General features: G+C 54.1%; 1 long non-coding RNA gene across 2 annotated transcripts; it reads left to right on the top strand.

Moving 5' to 3' along the window:
* The first annotated feature begins 4,032 nt into the window (after nt 1-4,032).
* LOC108313314 lies at nt 4,033-14,552 on the top strand. Of its 2 annotated transcripts, none has more exons than XR_001829026.1 (2): nt 4,033-4,114; nt 14,489-14,552. It is a non-coding gene; the product is annotated as an uncharacterized LOC108313314 (long non-coding RNA). The 2 variants fall into 2 exon arrangements; XR_005202355.1 differs by lacking the exon at nt 4,033-4,114 and adding an exon at nt 13,381-13,450.
* Nucleotides 14,553-14,759: the final 207 nt, after the last annotated feature.

Below are 14,759 nucleotides of genomic sequence, written 5' to 3'. Positions count from 1 at the left end.
AAAAAAAAAACAAAAAAAAACAAAGTGAGGTGATTTGTCCAAAATGGTGGAGCCAGGATTCAAACAAGATTGTTCTGGCATCCAACCGTGGGAGGACACAGCTGTCTCCTTGGAGACTGCTGCTGCACAGAGACCCCTCTCCAGCATCAGCCCCCCAGTGCCCCACCAGGCACACCCACACCTCCGTGTCTTGCTCCCCGACCAGTAACTTCATTCCTCCCTGTTTTCATTATTAATTCCCTCTCCTTGCGCTTCACACTCATGAGGCCGGGGAGATGGACAAGGTGGATGGGGAAGGAAGTGGAAATTCTGTGTAATACCATCATCAGTATCACAAAACTTGTCTTAAGTGCCAGCCCCAGGGATTTGCTGGAGTTGGCGCGACAGAGGTGGGGCTGAAGGTCAGATTAAATTGGACTAGTAACCCCAGGGGGATACTTGAAAGAGGCTGCTATCGAAAGCGCTCCCCGGCAGGATGGCGGCGGCAGAGGCAGAGGCAGGCGGCTGGCAGCAGCGTGCGGGTCGCCGGCCAGATCAAGCCTGCTTCTCGGGGCTTGCTGGTGACGGGCCTGGGTTCAGACGTCCTCCTCCGGAAGCCAGAAATCTTGCCTTTTCCCCTCAATAATGAGTTGGTATAAAAATGGATCTTGAATAAAACTGTCTGCAGTTTTCAAATTTCAAACTGCATTAGTCAAAATACATCAAATTTCCATGTACTGACTTACCACCTGCTCAAAACCTGATCCTTTTTCAGCTTTAATATATTGTAATATGAATCACCTCCTGAGAGGCAAAACGGAAAAGAAGCGGAAGGTGAGGGCCTCTGCAAACGCGCCAGTGGGTGAGCTGGAATCTGGGGCTCTGCTGGGCTCCCCGGCCTCTGACAGTGGCCCCTTTTATTTCCTGGGTGCCCAAGCCCCTCGGCCACTTCCCTAGGTTTCCGGCTCAAACCCTTATTCTCTGGACAGTCTATGGCAGACAGTGCAGAAAATGACCATGTCACATCCTCTGGCCTTTAATAAGCACCTACTATGTGCCGGGTGCTCAGGCTCGCTGGAGAGGCAGACCTACAATCGTACTGCCGAATCCGTTAGTGACTTCTTCATCCTCATCTGCTCACCTTGGCAGCATTGGACACGGCTGGCCCTCCCCTCTGGAAACGCTTTCTTCCCTGTCATCTTGTCCCGCCTTGCTGGCTGCTGCTTCTTGGTCCGCTCTTCTGGCCTGATCACTACATATCCTGACCCCCCAGGGCTCAGCCTTTGAACCTTCTCTCTTCTGTAGCCACACCTGTCCCCAGGTGAGCTCACCTAGGCCCAGCTTTTTGTTTTGTTTTGAGACACAGTCTCTCTCTGTCGCCCAGGCTGGAGTGCAGTGGCGAGATCTCATCTCACTGCAACCTCCACCTCCAGGGTTTAAGAGATTCTCCTGCCTCAGCCTCCTGAGTAGCTGGGATTACAGGCGTGTAACACTACGCCCAGCTAATTTTTGTATTTTTAGTAGAGATGGGTTTTCACCATGTTGGCCCGGCTGGTTTCAAACTCCTGACCTCAGGTGATCTGCCTGCCTTGGCCTCCCAAAGTGCTGGGATTACAGGTGTGAGCCACTGCGCCTGGCTAGGTCCAGGTTTTAAATATCATCTCCGTGCGGGTGGGGATCAGACGTGTTTTGGCTCTAAACTCCAGACCAGTCCACCTGCCTGCCCACCTGGCATTGCCACGTTAGTATCTAATAAGCAGCGGAAACTCCACCAGTCCTAACCGAGCTCCCGGTACAGGCTTCCCTGTCTGCGCAGATGACATCCGAGTCATTCTGGTTGCTCAAGCTGGAAACGCAGGTGCTATTCCTTCATCATCTCTTCCTTTAATGTACCAAGTCCCACTGGGGGCCCCACCTTCAAAATATCTTTCAAATTCACATCACCCCGTCCCCAGCACCCCCGCCCTACCCTAGGTCACTATCACCTGTCCCTGGGCCCCCGCAGTGGCCTCCCTCACTGATCTCCCTCTTTTTATTACAGCCCCATCTCCGCCCACAGCCTAAGCACAGCCAAAAGGATCTTCACAAACAGTGAGTGCTATCATGTTACTTTCCTGCTTGAAATCTTCAGTGGCTTTCCATTGCACCAGAATAAAACACAGGCTCCTCACAGCCCACAGCACCCTCGCCAGCGGCCCCACCCCCTCTCCAGCCCCATCCTGCGCAGCTCTTCACACGCTGGCTGTACTTAGCCTCGGTTCCTAGACCACAGCCAGCTCATTCTTGCCTTGCAGGCTTTGTTTTGTTTTATTGAAAAATATACACATTTTTATGACAGATAAATAACACAAAAGTTACCGTCTTGAAGCGTACGCCGTGCTGGCGCACAGCATATTCACACCATTGTGCCACCATCATCCCTATCGAGCTCAGAACACTTTCATCACCCCAAAGGGAAACCCGTCCCCATTAGCAGTCTCTCCCCATTCTTCCTCCCCAGCCGCTGGCAAGCACAAATCTGCTTTCTGTCTCTGTGGATTTGCCTCTTCTGGATATTTCATACAAATGGAATCACACCGTGTTGGCCTGGGAGTTTTCGCACTGGCTGTTCCTACTGGGCCCTCTCTGCCCCAACAGAGGCCTCTGCTCCAGGCCACCTCCTTCTTCACATTTGTCTCGGCTCAAAAGTCACCTCCCTGTCTGGAGCCGAGGCCCCCCGCCCCTCTGCTCCCAGTACCCTGCCCTATTTATTTCGCTTTTAACACTTAACACTCTCTGAGAGCACCTTGCTTAATTATCTGTTTGCATTTATTGTCTTCCTCCTGGTCGCTCCCTGTGATATCCCCAGCCCCATGATAGGGCCAGGCACCCAGGTGGCGCTCAGCAATTATTTGTGGATTGAACAAGCTAATTTACTATCAAGCTCTCCGCCCTCCGATGGAACCATCTACAAAGCTAAAGAAACAGCCAAGGAGGGAAGAAAGCAGTGGGGCTGGGGAGGACAGGGGTGACCGGGAAAAGTCCCAAAGGGAGGGCCTGGAGGGAGGGCTAGAAGCTCCACTGGCACTCGGGGAGGAAGGGGCAGGGCATTCCAGGCAGAAGGAACCGCATGGGCAAGAGGCCTGGAGGCATGGGAGTGAGACAGCGTCAAGGTAGGAGTCACGTGATGTCTCTAGTTTGTATTTGTCCCCTAATTGATTCACATTCACTAGCCTCCCACAGAGAGGGTCTCAGCACCTAAGGCTCGGAGAGGAAAGAAGGGGCGGAGTCTCTTTTGTTCGTTTCTTCTTCCCTCCTCCCACCCTGGTCCTAACGTGTTCCGGACGCCCCACAGATACACAGAGAAGCAGGCTGGCGCGCGCCTGTATTCCCAGCTACTCTGGAGGCTGAAGCGGGAGAATCGCTTGAACCCGGGAGGTGGAGGTTGTGGTGAGCCAAGATCGCGCCATTGCACTCCAGCCTGGGTGACAGAGNCTCGAAGAAGCGGCCTCCATGGCCCGACTGCTCGGCTGACGAGGTTCTGCCCAGAGGCGAGCGGGGCATGGGCTCAACTGCCGACTCCAGGCCACTAGGCAGGGTCCCCCAAATTAATGTTATAAAAAGAGGGGCCGGGTGCAGTGGCTAACGCCTGTAATCCCAGCACTGTCGAAGGCCAAGGTGGGCAGATCATGAGGTTAGGAGTTCAAGACCAGCCTGGCCGACATGGTGAAACCGTCTTGAAGAAAAGTGCAAAGATTAGCTGGGTGCAGTGGTGCACACCTGTAATTCCAGCTACCCAGGTGGCTGAGGCAGGAGAATCACTTGAACCCAGGAAGTGGAGGTTGCAGTGAGCCGAGGTCCCACCACTGCGCTTCAGCCTGGGTGACAGAGGGAGACTCCTCAAAAAAAAAAAAAAAAAAAGAAAAGCAGGCTGGGGCCAGGCGCAGTGGCTCATGCCTGTAATCCCAGCACTTTGGGAGGCCATCTCGGGCAGATCACTTGAGGTCAGGAGTTCAAGACCAGCCTGGACAACATGGTCCAACCCCATCTCTACTAAAAATACAAAAAAAGTTAGCTGGGTGTGGTGGCGGGCGCCTGTAGTCCCAGCTACTCAGGAAGCTGAGGCAGGAGAATTGCTTGAGCCCACGAGGCGGAGGTTGCAGTGAGCCAAGATTGCACCACTGCACTCCAGCCTGGGTGACAGAGCAAGACTCTGTCTCAAAAAGAGAAAAGAAAAGCAGGCTAGCCAGGTGTGGTGGCTCACGCCTGTAATCCCAGCAGTTTGGGAGGCTGAGGCGGGCGGGTCACCTGAGGTCAGAAGTTCGAGACCAGCCTGACCAATATGGTGAAACCCTGTCTTAAAAAAAAAAAAGAAAAACAGGCTGGGTGTGGAGGCTCATGCTTGTAATCCCAGCCCATTGGGAGGCCGAGGCAAAAGGATCACTTGAGTCCAAGGATTTGACAACAGCCTGGGCAACTGAGCAAGACCCCATCTCTACAAAACACACAAAAATTAGCTGGGTGTTGCAGCACGTGCATCTAGTTCTAGCTACTCAGGAGGCAGAGGTGGGAGGACTGCCTGAGACTGGGATACCAAGGCTGCCTAAGCCATGTCGCATTACTGCACTTTATCCTGCATGACAAACCAAGACCCTCTCTTTAAAAAAAAAAAAAAAAAGAAAGAAAAGCAAAAGAAAAAAATAGACTAGTTTCCAGTTTTCTTTGTATGTATTTATTTTGTGAGATTGGGTCTCACTCTGTTGCCCAGGCCGGAGTGCAGTGGTGCAGTCTGGGCTCACTGCAGCCTCCGCCTCCCAGGTTCAAGTGATTCTCCTGCTGCAGCCTCCGGAGTAGCTGGGCTACAGGTGCTCACCACCACCCCGGCCATAGTTTCCAGTTTTCTAATTAGAATCATCTTGCAACCACTTTTTAAGAGAAGCGGGAAAGCCAGGTGTGGTGGCTCATGCCTATAATCCCAACACTTTGGGAAGCCGAGGCGGGTGGATCACTTGAGGTCAGGAGTTCAACATCAGCCTGACCAACATGGCAAAACCCGCCTTTACTAAAAATACAAAAAATAGCCAGTTAGGGTGGTGCACAGCTACTTGGGAGGCTGAGGCAAGAGAATAGCTTGAACCAGGAGGTGGAGGTTGCAGTGAGCCAAGATTGTACCACTGCACTCCAGTCTGGACGGCAAAGGGAGACTCCATCTTGGGAAAAAAAAGAGGGACGTGGGAAGGTAGGGAAGGCAATGACGTGTATTATAGATCATTGACAGCTCTATTTTATTTTATTGTTTTAGAGATGGGGTCTCACTTTGTTGCCCAGGCTAGAGTGCAGAGGTGCAGCCATAGCTCACTGCAGCCTCGAACTCCTGCCTCTGCCTCCTGAGTAGTTGGGATTACAGGCAGGAGCCACAGCACCTGGCGTGTCAACTGTGTTTAATACTCAGAGGAGGGTTCCAGCTCTTTAGGCTCCTGGGAGGAAGGCAGAGCTGGGATGGACCTATGATTGCTTCCCACTGGCCCTCCCCAGCGTCATCTTTCTGAGCTGAGCTGCCGGCCCCTCTGGGTGCAGAGCTGTCTGTAAGCCCCGAGTCCTTCATTTCTCTTGATCGAATCAGGCCTGGCTGACCCAGGCCCTGTGGCTCTGGGAGTCCAGCTGAGCTCCCAGGAGGAGAGGCCCTTGCCCAAAGCCAGGAGGCTCACAAGGGCAAATTCAATTGTGGGCGAGGCAGGAGCCATTAACCTGTCTGTGGACTGCGGCACCCCCACCCTCTCTCGCTTCTGACAGCCAGGCCAGTGCAGGCTACCTTTGCTGGGTCCCTGTTGCCCACCACCTCGGGCGCTCCCTGCTGCCTCTGGGCTGTGTCCACCCGCCTCTGCCACTCGATGCTCCATAGCTCGTATCCCCCGGGCCTCTAGAATCGGAGTGGATTTTGAGGTAAGGAGAACAAATCTGTGGGGATTTTGCATTCCTGCCTTGGAGGTGAACCTGGCTCTTGGCGCTTCCCAACCTGAGTCTGCCCTTGGGAGCTCTAATGGGGAGGAGGTCCTGGACACAGGTGGCAGTCACTTGAGAAAAGAGTTCTGGGGTCTTGAGCACCTGGAACAGCCTGGGGCTGTGCTGTCCCCCACAGTAGCTGCTTCCCACACGTGGCGACCTAATGCTTGAAATGTGCACATTTCAAAGACTTAGTATGAAAAAGAATAAAAATACCTCATGAATAATTTTACATTGATTGCATGTTGATATTGCACCATCATATTTTGAATATATTGGGTTAAATATAAAAATATTTTAGGCCCAGTCTGGTGCCTCACGCCTAAAATTCCAGCACTTTGAGAAGCTGAAGTGAGGATTGCTTGAGTCCAGGAATTTGAGGCCAGGCTGGGCAACATGGCAAGAACCATCTCTACAAAAAATTTAATAATTAGCGGCATGTTGGCATGTGCTTGTAGTCCCAGCTACTCAGGAGGCCAAAGTGGGAGGATGGCTTCAGCCCAGGAGGTCAAGGCCATAGGGAGTTACGGTCACACCTCTGTTCTCCAGCCTGGGTGACAGAGCAAAAACCTATCTCTAAAAAAAATTTATGGCTGGGCATGGTCGTAATCCCAACGCTTTGGGAGGCTGAAGTGGGCAGACCACGAGGTCAGGAGTTCGAGGCCACCCTGACCAACATGGTGAAACCCCGTCTCTACTAAAAATACAAAAATTAGCTGGGCTTGGTGGCGGGCGCCTGTAATCCTAGGTACTCAGGAGGCTGAGGCAGGAGAATCACTTGAACCCGGGAGGCAGAGGTTGCAGTGAGCTGAGATCGAGCCACTGCACTCCAGCCTGGGTGACAGAGCAAGACTCTATCTCAAAAACGAAAGGAAAAAAAAGTAAAAAGTAAAAAAAAAATCTTTTGAAATTAATTTCACCTGTTAGTTTGCTTTTCTAATATGGCTACTAGAAAATCGAATGTGCCTGCGTCTGGCCCGAGCTGGTCTTGAGGCGGGAACACGGGCTCTGGGCGGGTCCATCTCCCTGGCCCCGTGAAGGACAGGGCGGGAGCGGGGCCTGAGTGGGTGTGGGTGACCTCAGTGGGCGCAGAGGAGAGTTGGCTCAAGGTAGAGGTGGTCTGGGGCCTCCCCGCGTTTGCTTTCCAGGTGAAGACCCCTGGTCCCGCCAGGCGCCTGCTGCCCTCTGCGCTGACCCACACCGTCCAGCCCACTCCTGCGGGAAGTCTGCGTCCTCAGTCGCAGGACTCTCCGCCCTCGCCTGGGCTGCGTCTAGCACAAGGCCACATGCCTGTGGGGCGGACTATGGCTTCGGCCTTACCCCACCCCAGAGAGGGATGGCTTGCTCTCTTCCCTGCTTCAGAGCCCAGCACACCCCTTCAGGCTCCTCACTACAGCTCCCGCTTCCTGCTGGAGAACAGGGCAGGCCCGTCGGAGCGCATCAGAGCGGCCGCCCAGCTAACGCAGGGGCCGAGCCTCCCGCTCAGGTCAGCAGCCCCCGCCCACCCCTCTGCTCCCCTGTGATGGCTCATGATTGCGGTATTCCCGGGAGACAGATGGAATTTTCCCCACCATCGCCTAATTACATTCCAGCTCGACGTGATGCAGTGACGTGTGTCCAAGCCGCGCACGACGCCCAGAGCCACTGAGAGCAGAACGTGCCGAGAAAGTGTGCAGTGGGGATGTTTCCATGTTGAGGTGTGTGCTGAGCTGTTAACGGGGAGGCCCTGGAGCGAGACCCCCTCTCCATCAAGACCCAGCCCCACCTGGGGAACTAACAGAACTGGGCCTAAGGCCACAGTTGCGCAGACAGAAGATGCTTCAAGTGGAAACTATGGGGGGAGGTGGTGCAGGAAAAGCGTTTCCTGAAGGCGTGTCCCATGGAGCAAGAGGATCTCGACCCAGAATCCCAGGAGCAGCCTCACTTCCCTGGACAGGAGTTCCTCCCGGCGTCAGTGGAGCCCCTCAGGGTGCTCCTAGCCTAGGACAGCTGCCTTCTCCAGCTCGCGTGTCGCCCTTGGCATCCAAGGAGAAACCCTGGGGTGGGTAAGGGCGGTCCCTCTTCTGCGGCCCCATCTGTGTGGCCCCAGGGCCCAGCACTGCCCCACCCGCTGACATAGCCACGGGTGTGATGTTGGTGTGGATGCTCCTGGAGGACACAGAGTCCTCTGCCCTCTGCTTCTCCCCCCGCCGGGTTCTCTCATCCTGGGATGGGAACGGAGCCACTGCTGGTCCCTGCTTCAACATGTGAGCTGGTCCCGACTGCGGCTAGCGCAGCGCTTCTCCACGGGGCCTTCCCAGTTTCGCCCCTGCCCCCACTGCCCTCAGTGGCCCCTCCAAACCTCGCCCCTCTCTCCCTACCTCACCTCCAGCCCAGCCCCCCACCTTCCCAGCTTCCTCACATCCCTCCCACCGCCCCACTCCCGTCAGACAGCGGGCCTCAGGCCCTCCTCCTCCCGTCCCATTCTCTTGCCTCTATGCACAGGTGGCACCCCAGAAGCCAGGCCCCCCTGCAGGCCCCAGGCTCCTGCCTGCTCTCTTGAAGGAAGACGGGGGCCCTGGGTTATCAACTCTTTGAATTTTGCCAGAGGCTGGGAATCAGGATTTTTGCATGCAATTGGTTGGCAGCAAATTCAACAAGAAAAAAACAAAACAAACAAAACAGTGTGTGGGCCAGCACAGCTCCACCTACAGCCTGGATCCCGCCCGAGGCCAGCTTCGACAGCTGCCTTCCCGGCTAGTGAGGCCCCCTCGGCATCCTCAGCTCCCGGTCCCGCTGCCCAGCGCCTGCAGACTCTGCTCACTCTCCCCTTGAACAACAAAACCCTGCCCAGCGCAAACCTCCCTGCAGCCTGCCTCACTTTCCTCCCTTCACAGGCAAACTTCTCCAAAGGCACACTTCCTCCCTGGCCACTCTCCTCCTGCAAGCTCTACTCCGGGAGTCCCACCCCTTCTCCCGGGCAGCCACGAAGATCCTGCTGCTGCCCAAACCCAACACTTCCCAGGCTCTGTCTTTTTTTTTGTTTGTTTTTTGGAAACCGAGTCTCTGTCACCCAGGCTGGAGTGCAGTGGTGTGAACTCAGCTCACTGCAACCTCCACCTCCCAGGTGCAGGTGATTCTTCTGCCTCCTTCCCAAGTAGCCGGGACTACAGGCACCCACCACCATGCCCAGCTTTTTTATTTTTTAGTAGAGATGGGGTTTCACCATGTTGGCCAGGCTGGTCTTGAACTCCTGACCTCAGGTGATCCGCCCACCTCAGCCTCCCAAAGTGCTGGGATTACAGGTGTGAGCCACCTCACCAGCCTCCAGTCTGTCTTGCCTCAACTGCTGCTGAGGTCGAAGCCCCCTTGAAATCTCCCCCTCCCAGTTTCCCTGACACGACGCTCACCCAGGACCACTCCAGCTTTCCTGGATGTTCCTTCTCAGCCCTGGCATGGGCCCCTCTTCTTATGTTGCCCACAGCCCGTGGGGGCCACCGTGACCTGTGCACGTTCTGCTGTCTCCTGAGTCCCCTCATCTCAGCACTCTGCTGAGTCCGAACTGCTTTCTGCACACGTCCCATGCAATCTCCTGGACTCTTCCTCCTTGGCATTCCCCAAATGAAAAGCACCCCCTCCAAACCCTTCCCCTTTTCCCGGGCCACCTCTTCTCAGTGACTGCCACTGCTTCTGTCTGCCAGAAACCTGGGGTGCTGCCTTCTCCTCTTGAGTTGGGTTCTCCAATCCCCACAGCCTGGGCCAGCCGTCCTCTCTCCTGACAGATCAGCTGCCTCTTCACTCACCTCCTGCCTGCCGTTGCCTGGCCCCACTCCCATTTCTCCATCTGAGAGGTTTTTTATTTTATTTTTATTTTTTATTTTTATTTTATTTTTATTTTTATTTATTTATTTTTTTTTTTTTGAGACGGAGTTTCGCTCTTGTTACCCAGGCTGGAGTGCAATGGCGCGATCTCGGCTCACCGCAACCTCCGCCTCCTGGGTTCAGGCAATTCTCCTGCCTCAGCCTCCTGAGTAGCTGGGATTACAGGCACGCACCACCATGCCCAGCTAAGTTTTTGTATTTTTAGTAGAGACGGGGTTTCACCATGTTGACCAGGATGGTCTCGATCTCTTGACCTCGTGATCCACCCGCCTCGGCCTCCCAAAGTGCTGGGATTACAGGCTTGAGCCACCGCGCCCGGCCAATGAGAGGTTTTTTAAAAACTCAGCTCCGATGGTGTCGCTCCCAACTTCTGTGGCCCTTCTCGCAGGAGGATTTCTGGCTCTGCCCTGGGCTGGGAGCCAACACTCCTCTGCAGTCAGGAGCCCGGCGCCCTCCGTCGCTGATGTTCCTGGCATCCCCTCTCCCTGGGGTGCCCCTCCTTCCCGAACCTACCTTCCTCATTGCATGTGCTCTTCAAACTTGGCACAGGCTAAAGGGGACTGTCCCCCTTTGGGGCTTACCCAGAACACTGTCCATTCGACCTGGCCTCATAATTGTCAGTTTGCATGTAGGTATCTATTGCTGAGTGACAGACTAGAGGCACAAATGGACAGTGCCAAGCCACACATAAAAATAGAATTCTGACCCACGGTCTGCAGCAACCTGCCCGGGAAACCAACCCATGATCCACAGCAACCAGCCCAGGAAGCCAATCCACTGAGTAGAGTCAGAGTCGTGGGGAGCGGGACCATGATCTCTAGCAAACAAGCCAAGAAGCCAAACATGACCCCTGCCACAGTATGCCCAAAACGGCTAGGACTGGATTAGTCCCCCTCATCTGTGTCCCCACCTCCAACTTTGGACCAAACAGAGAGAAAGCCAAATCTGCTCCCCTAGCCAGTCATACTGGGTAACCTGCTTCCCCTTGCCAGCCTCTAGCTTCCCTATGTGAACAGCCTCCAATCAGGGCGTGCTTGAATCGTTCCCACTTTATAAAATCTGCCACTCCTCTGCCTGCCTCAACTCTGTGTCAAGATTTGAGTGAGGTGGCTGGCTCCCTTGCTAGGACACCTCTGAATAAATAGCCTTTACCCGTCCTCATTCGGTTGGTCTTCATTTATTTCCACTTGTGTAACAAACCGCTCTGAACACCAGGGCTTAAAACAAAACCATTTCTTGCTACAATAGGCCTGCTTATGCCCTCATGACTCTGTGGGTCAAACAGCCTCAGCAGGACGGTTCTTCTGTTGTTCTCACTCTGGCTGTCTCACATGGCTGCAGGCAGATGGCGGCAGGGGCTGGAGTCGTTTGGGGACTGAGTTGTTACGATGTGAAGACACCTGAGCCCCTCCTCTCCCTCTCTCTCCATGTGGCCTCAGGATTTCTCTTTTTTTTTTTTTGAGAAGGAGTTTTTTTTCTGTCATCCAGGCTGGAGTGCAATGCTGCAATCTCAATTCACTGCAACCTCTGCCTCCCGGGTGCAGGCAATTCTCACGCCTCAGCCTCCCAAGTAGCTGGGATTACAGGCACACACCACCATGCCGGGCTAATTTTCTGTGTTGGGTAGAGAGGGGGGTTTCACCATGTTGGTCATGCTGGTCTCGAACTCCGGACCTCAGGTGATCCACCTGCCTCGGCCTTCCAAAGTACTGGGATTACAGGCATGAACCATGGCGCCCAGCTAGGATTTCGCCTCTTAATGTGGTCTCTGTGGGCAATCTCTTTGGCAAGGTAGCTGGACTTTTTACTTGTTAGGAGCAGAGCTTCTAAAACCACAGAGTGAAGCTGCCAGCCTTCATAAGGCTTAGGACCAGAACTGGCACAGCCTTACTTCCACCACATTCTACCAGTTAGCTCCAGCCGCAGAGCCAGCCCAGCTTCCACGTGGGAAGAGGCCCTCATGAGACAGGTGTGGCAGGAGGGATGGGGGCCATCTTTGGGGACTGGCCGTGACACAGCCTCCTTCCCTGCGGATACTGTGTTTTCCATCTCTGTGCCCTCGGCATCTAGCAGGGCCAGTGCTCAGCAACCCCTGACAACCGAGGGAATGGAGGGAAGGACGGTGGATCCAACAGATGGACAGAAGGGCTCTAAGCCGGCTCCCCTGCCCCCAGGCCCTTACCACTGCGTTCAGTTCACATCAACACTGCTCTCTGCTGCCTAACACTCCTCTATTTTTAAACCTCTCAAGCAGTGAGTGGTGCTTAACATTTTTTGAATCAGGGACCCCTTAAGGAATCTCATGAAAGCTGTAGGAGACCCTCTCCCTAGAGAAGTGAGCGTACACATAATCACTCACACTTTTGCAGCGTGCTAATGACAGCTGCCCTTGACTGAGAGCTTATCACGTGCCAGTGACTGTGGAGGCACATCACGCCCATTACCCGACCTCTTACCCCAAACACACTGCAAGGCAGACACTACTTAGTACGGTTTGGCTCTGAGTCCCCACCCAGATCTTAACCCTTATTGTAATCCTTATGTGTGGGGTGGGGAGGTGATTGGATCATGGGGGCAGTTCCCCCATGCTGATCTCATGATAGTGAGTTCTCATGAGATCCGATGATTTATACATGTTTGACAGTTCCTCCTTCACGTGCTCTCTCATATAAAAAAATATATATATATATTTTTAAAGACAGGGTTTCTCCATGTTAGTCAGGCTAGTCTCGAACTCCCAACCTCAGGTGATCCACCTGCCTCAGCCTCCCAAAGTGCTGGGATTATAGGCGTGAGCCACTGCGCCCGGCCCACGTGCTCTCTCTCCAGTCGCCTTGTGAAGAAGGATGTGTTTGCTTCCCCTTCTGCCATGACTGTAAGTTTTCTGAGACCTCCCCAGTCAGGCAGAACTGTGGGTCAACTAAACCTCTTTGCTTTATAAATCACCCAGTCTTGAGTATTTCTTAATAGCAGTGTGGAAACGGACTAGTACACTACTACTTAGTTCACTTTCATAGATGAGGAAGCGGAGGCTCAAAGAGGTGAAGGAACAACTAGGAAGAGGCAGAACCCAGACTTCGAGCAGGAAGGTCTGACCGCAAAGCCACGCACTTGGCCAGGCACCATAGCTCAACCCCGTCATCCAAGCACTTCGGGAGGCCGAGGTGGGAGGACTGCTTGAGCCCAGGAGTTGGAGACCAGCCTGGGTGACATACGGAGACCCCATCTCTACAAAAAAATTTAAATGTTAGCCGGGCATGGTGGCACACACCTGTAGTCCCAGCTACTTGGGAGGCTGAGGTGGGAAGATCACTTGGGCCCAGCAGGTCAAGGCTGCAGTGAAGTGATCACACCACAGCACTCCAGCTGGGCAACAGAGCAAAACCCTGTCTCAAAAAATCGAGTAAAATAGGCCAGGTACGGTGGCCCGTGCCTGTAATCCCAGCACTGTGGGAGGCTGAGACGGGTGGATCACAAGGTCAGGAGTTCAAAACCAGCCTAGCCAACATGGTGAAACCCCCATCTGTACTAAAAATACAAAAATTATCCAGGCGTGGTGGCACAGGCTTGTGGTCCCAGCTACTCGGGAGGCTGAGACAGGAGAATCACTTGAACCCGGGAGGCGGAGGTTGCAGGGAGCCAAAACTGCATCACTGCACTTCAGCCTGTGTGACAGAGCAAGACTCCGTCTCAAAAATAATAAATACATAAGTAAATAGTAAAATAAAAGCCCTCTCTAAGTGCTCCCACAGTCCTACTCCCTGCCGGGCTTCAAGGCCCTGAAGAAGCCAGAGTCATAACTGCGCCCCACATGAGATTTCTGGGTGCTGTCAGACCACACCTCCTGCTCCCTTCAGCCGGCCATCCTTGACTCTTCCCTCTTTGCGGCCCCTCCTTTGAAACGGCCTCTCTCCCCTCTGTCTCCACCCGAAGGTCAAGTCCCTTCTCCCTGGAGACTGCCCCACCCTAGCCTGCCCGGGACTCCTGCCTGTGTTCCCACCTGGCCTGCCTGGAGCTCTCATAATTTCCTGAGTAAATGTTAACTTCCCGACTCAGCAGGAAGCCCTTGAGAGCAGAGACCCAACCCCATCGTCCACGTCTTTCTCGCCCTCCAGACAGGCACTGGCACCCACACTAACTGCTCTCAGACTTCTCCACAGGCCCATTGTCTCTGCGATTCTTTTGTTTCCTGAATCCTCAGCCCCAAAGACTAAAGGACACAGAGAGGGCCTGGTTGGAACGGGACCTGCCTCCTCTCTGCAGATGGAACAGCCGCCAAAATGAAACGGAAACGCGGCATCAGAACCCAGCCGAGTCCAACCCCCACCTGCTGCTCCAGCAGGGATATCGGGTGTCAACTGTTTCTTTCTTTTGCATTCTCAGGGGATACCATGTTGCAGGAAATCCGAGGCTGCTTTGTTTCCCAATAGCAATAAAGACTAGGCCGGCCGTGGCAGCTCACACTCGTCATCCAAGCACTTCGGGAGGCTGAGGCAGGCGCATCACTTGAGGTCAGGAGTTCGAGACTAGCTTGGCCAACATGGCAAAACCCCATCTCTACCAAAAATACAAAAAAATTAGCTGGGCGTGGCGGCAAACACTTGTAATCCCAGCTACTTGGGAGGCTGAGGCAGGAGAATCACTTGAGCCTGGCGGGGGGGCCGAGGTTTCGGTGAGCCCAGATCTCGCCATTGCACTCCAGCCTGGGTGAGAAGAGCAAAATTCCATCTAAAAAAAAAAAAAAGACCCAAAAGCACGGACATGTATGAGTAGGATGGACAGCTTCTACAGAGATCTTAGAACAAAAGAAATCCCAGCTGCTGTCCTCCACCCAAACCACGCCCCTGGTCAGCAGTGCCCAGCTCATGAGCAGAAAGTAGGGTAGGAGACTGCCATTGGTCCAAGGACAGAGATGACTGACCAGTCCTGTCCCCACC

This window comes from Cebus imitator, unplaced genomic scaffold, assembly GCF_001604975.1.
Source record: "Cebus imitator isolate Cc_AM_T3 unplaced genomic scaffold, Cebus_imitator-1.0 Scaffold136, whole genome shotgun sequence".
NCBI lineage: Eukaryota > Metazoa > Chordata > Mammalia > Primates > Cebidae > Cebus > Cebus imitator.
Note: the sequence above shows the minus strand (reverse complement) of the source record. Positions and strands in the feature narration are given on the sequence as shown.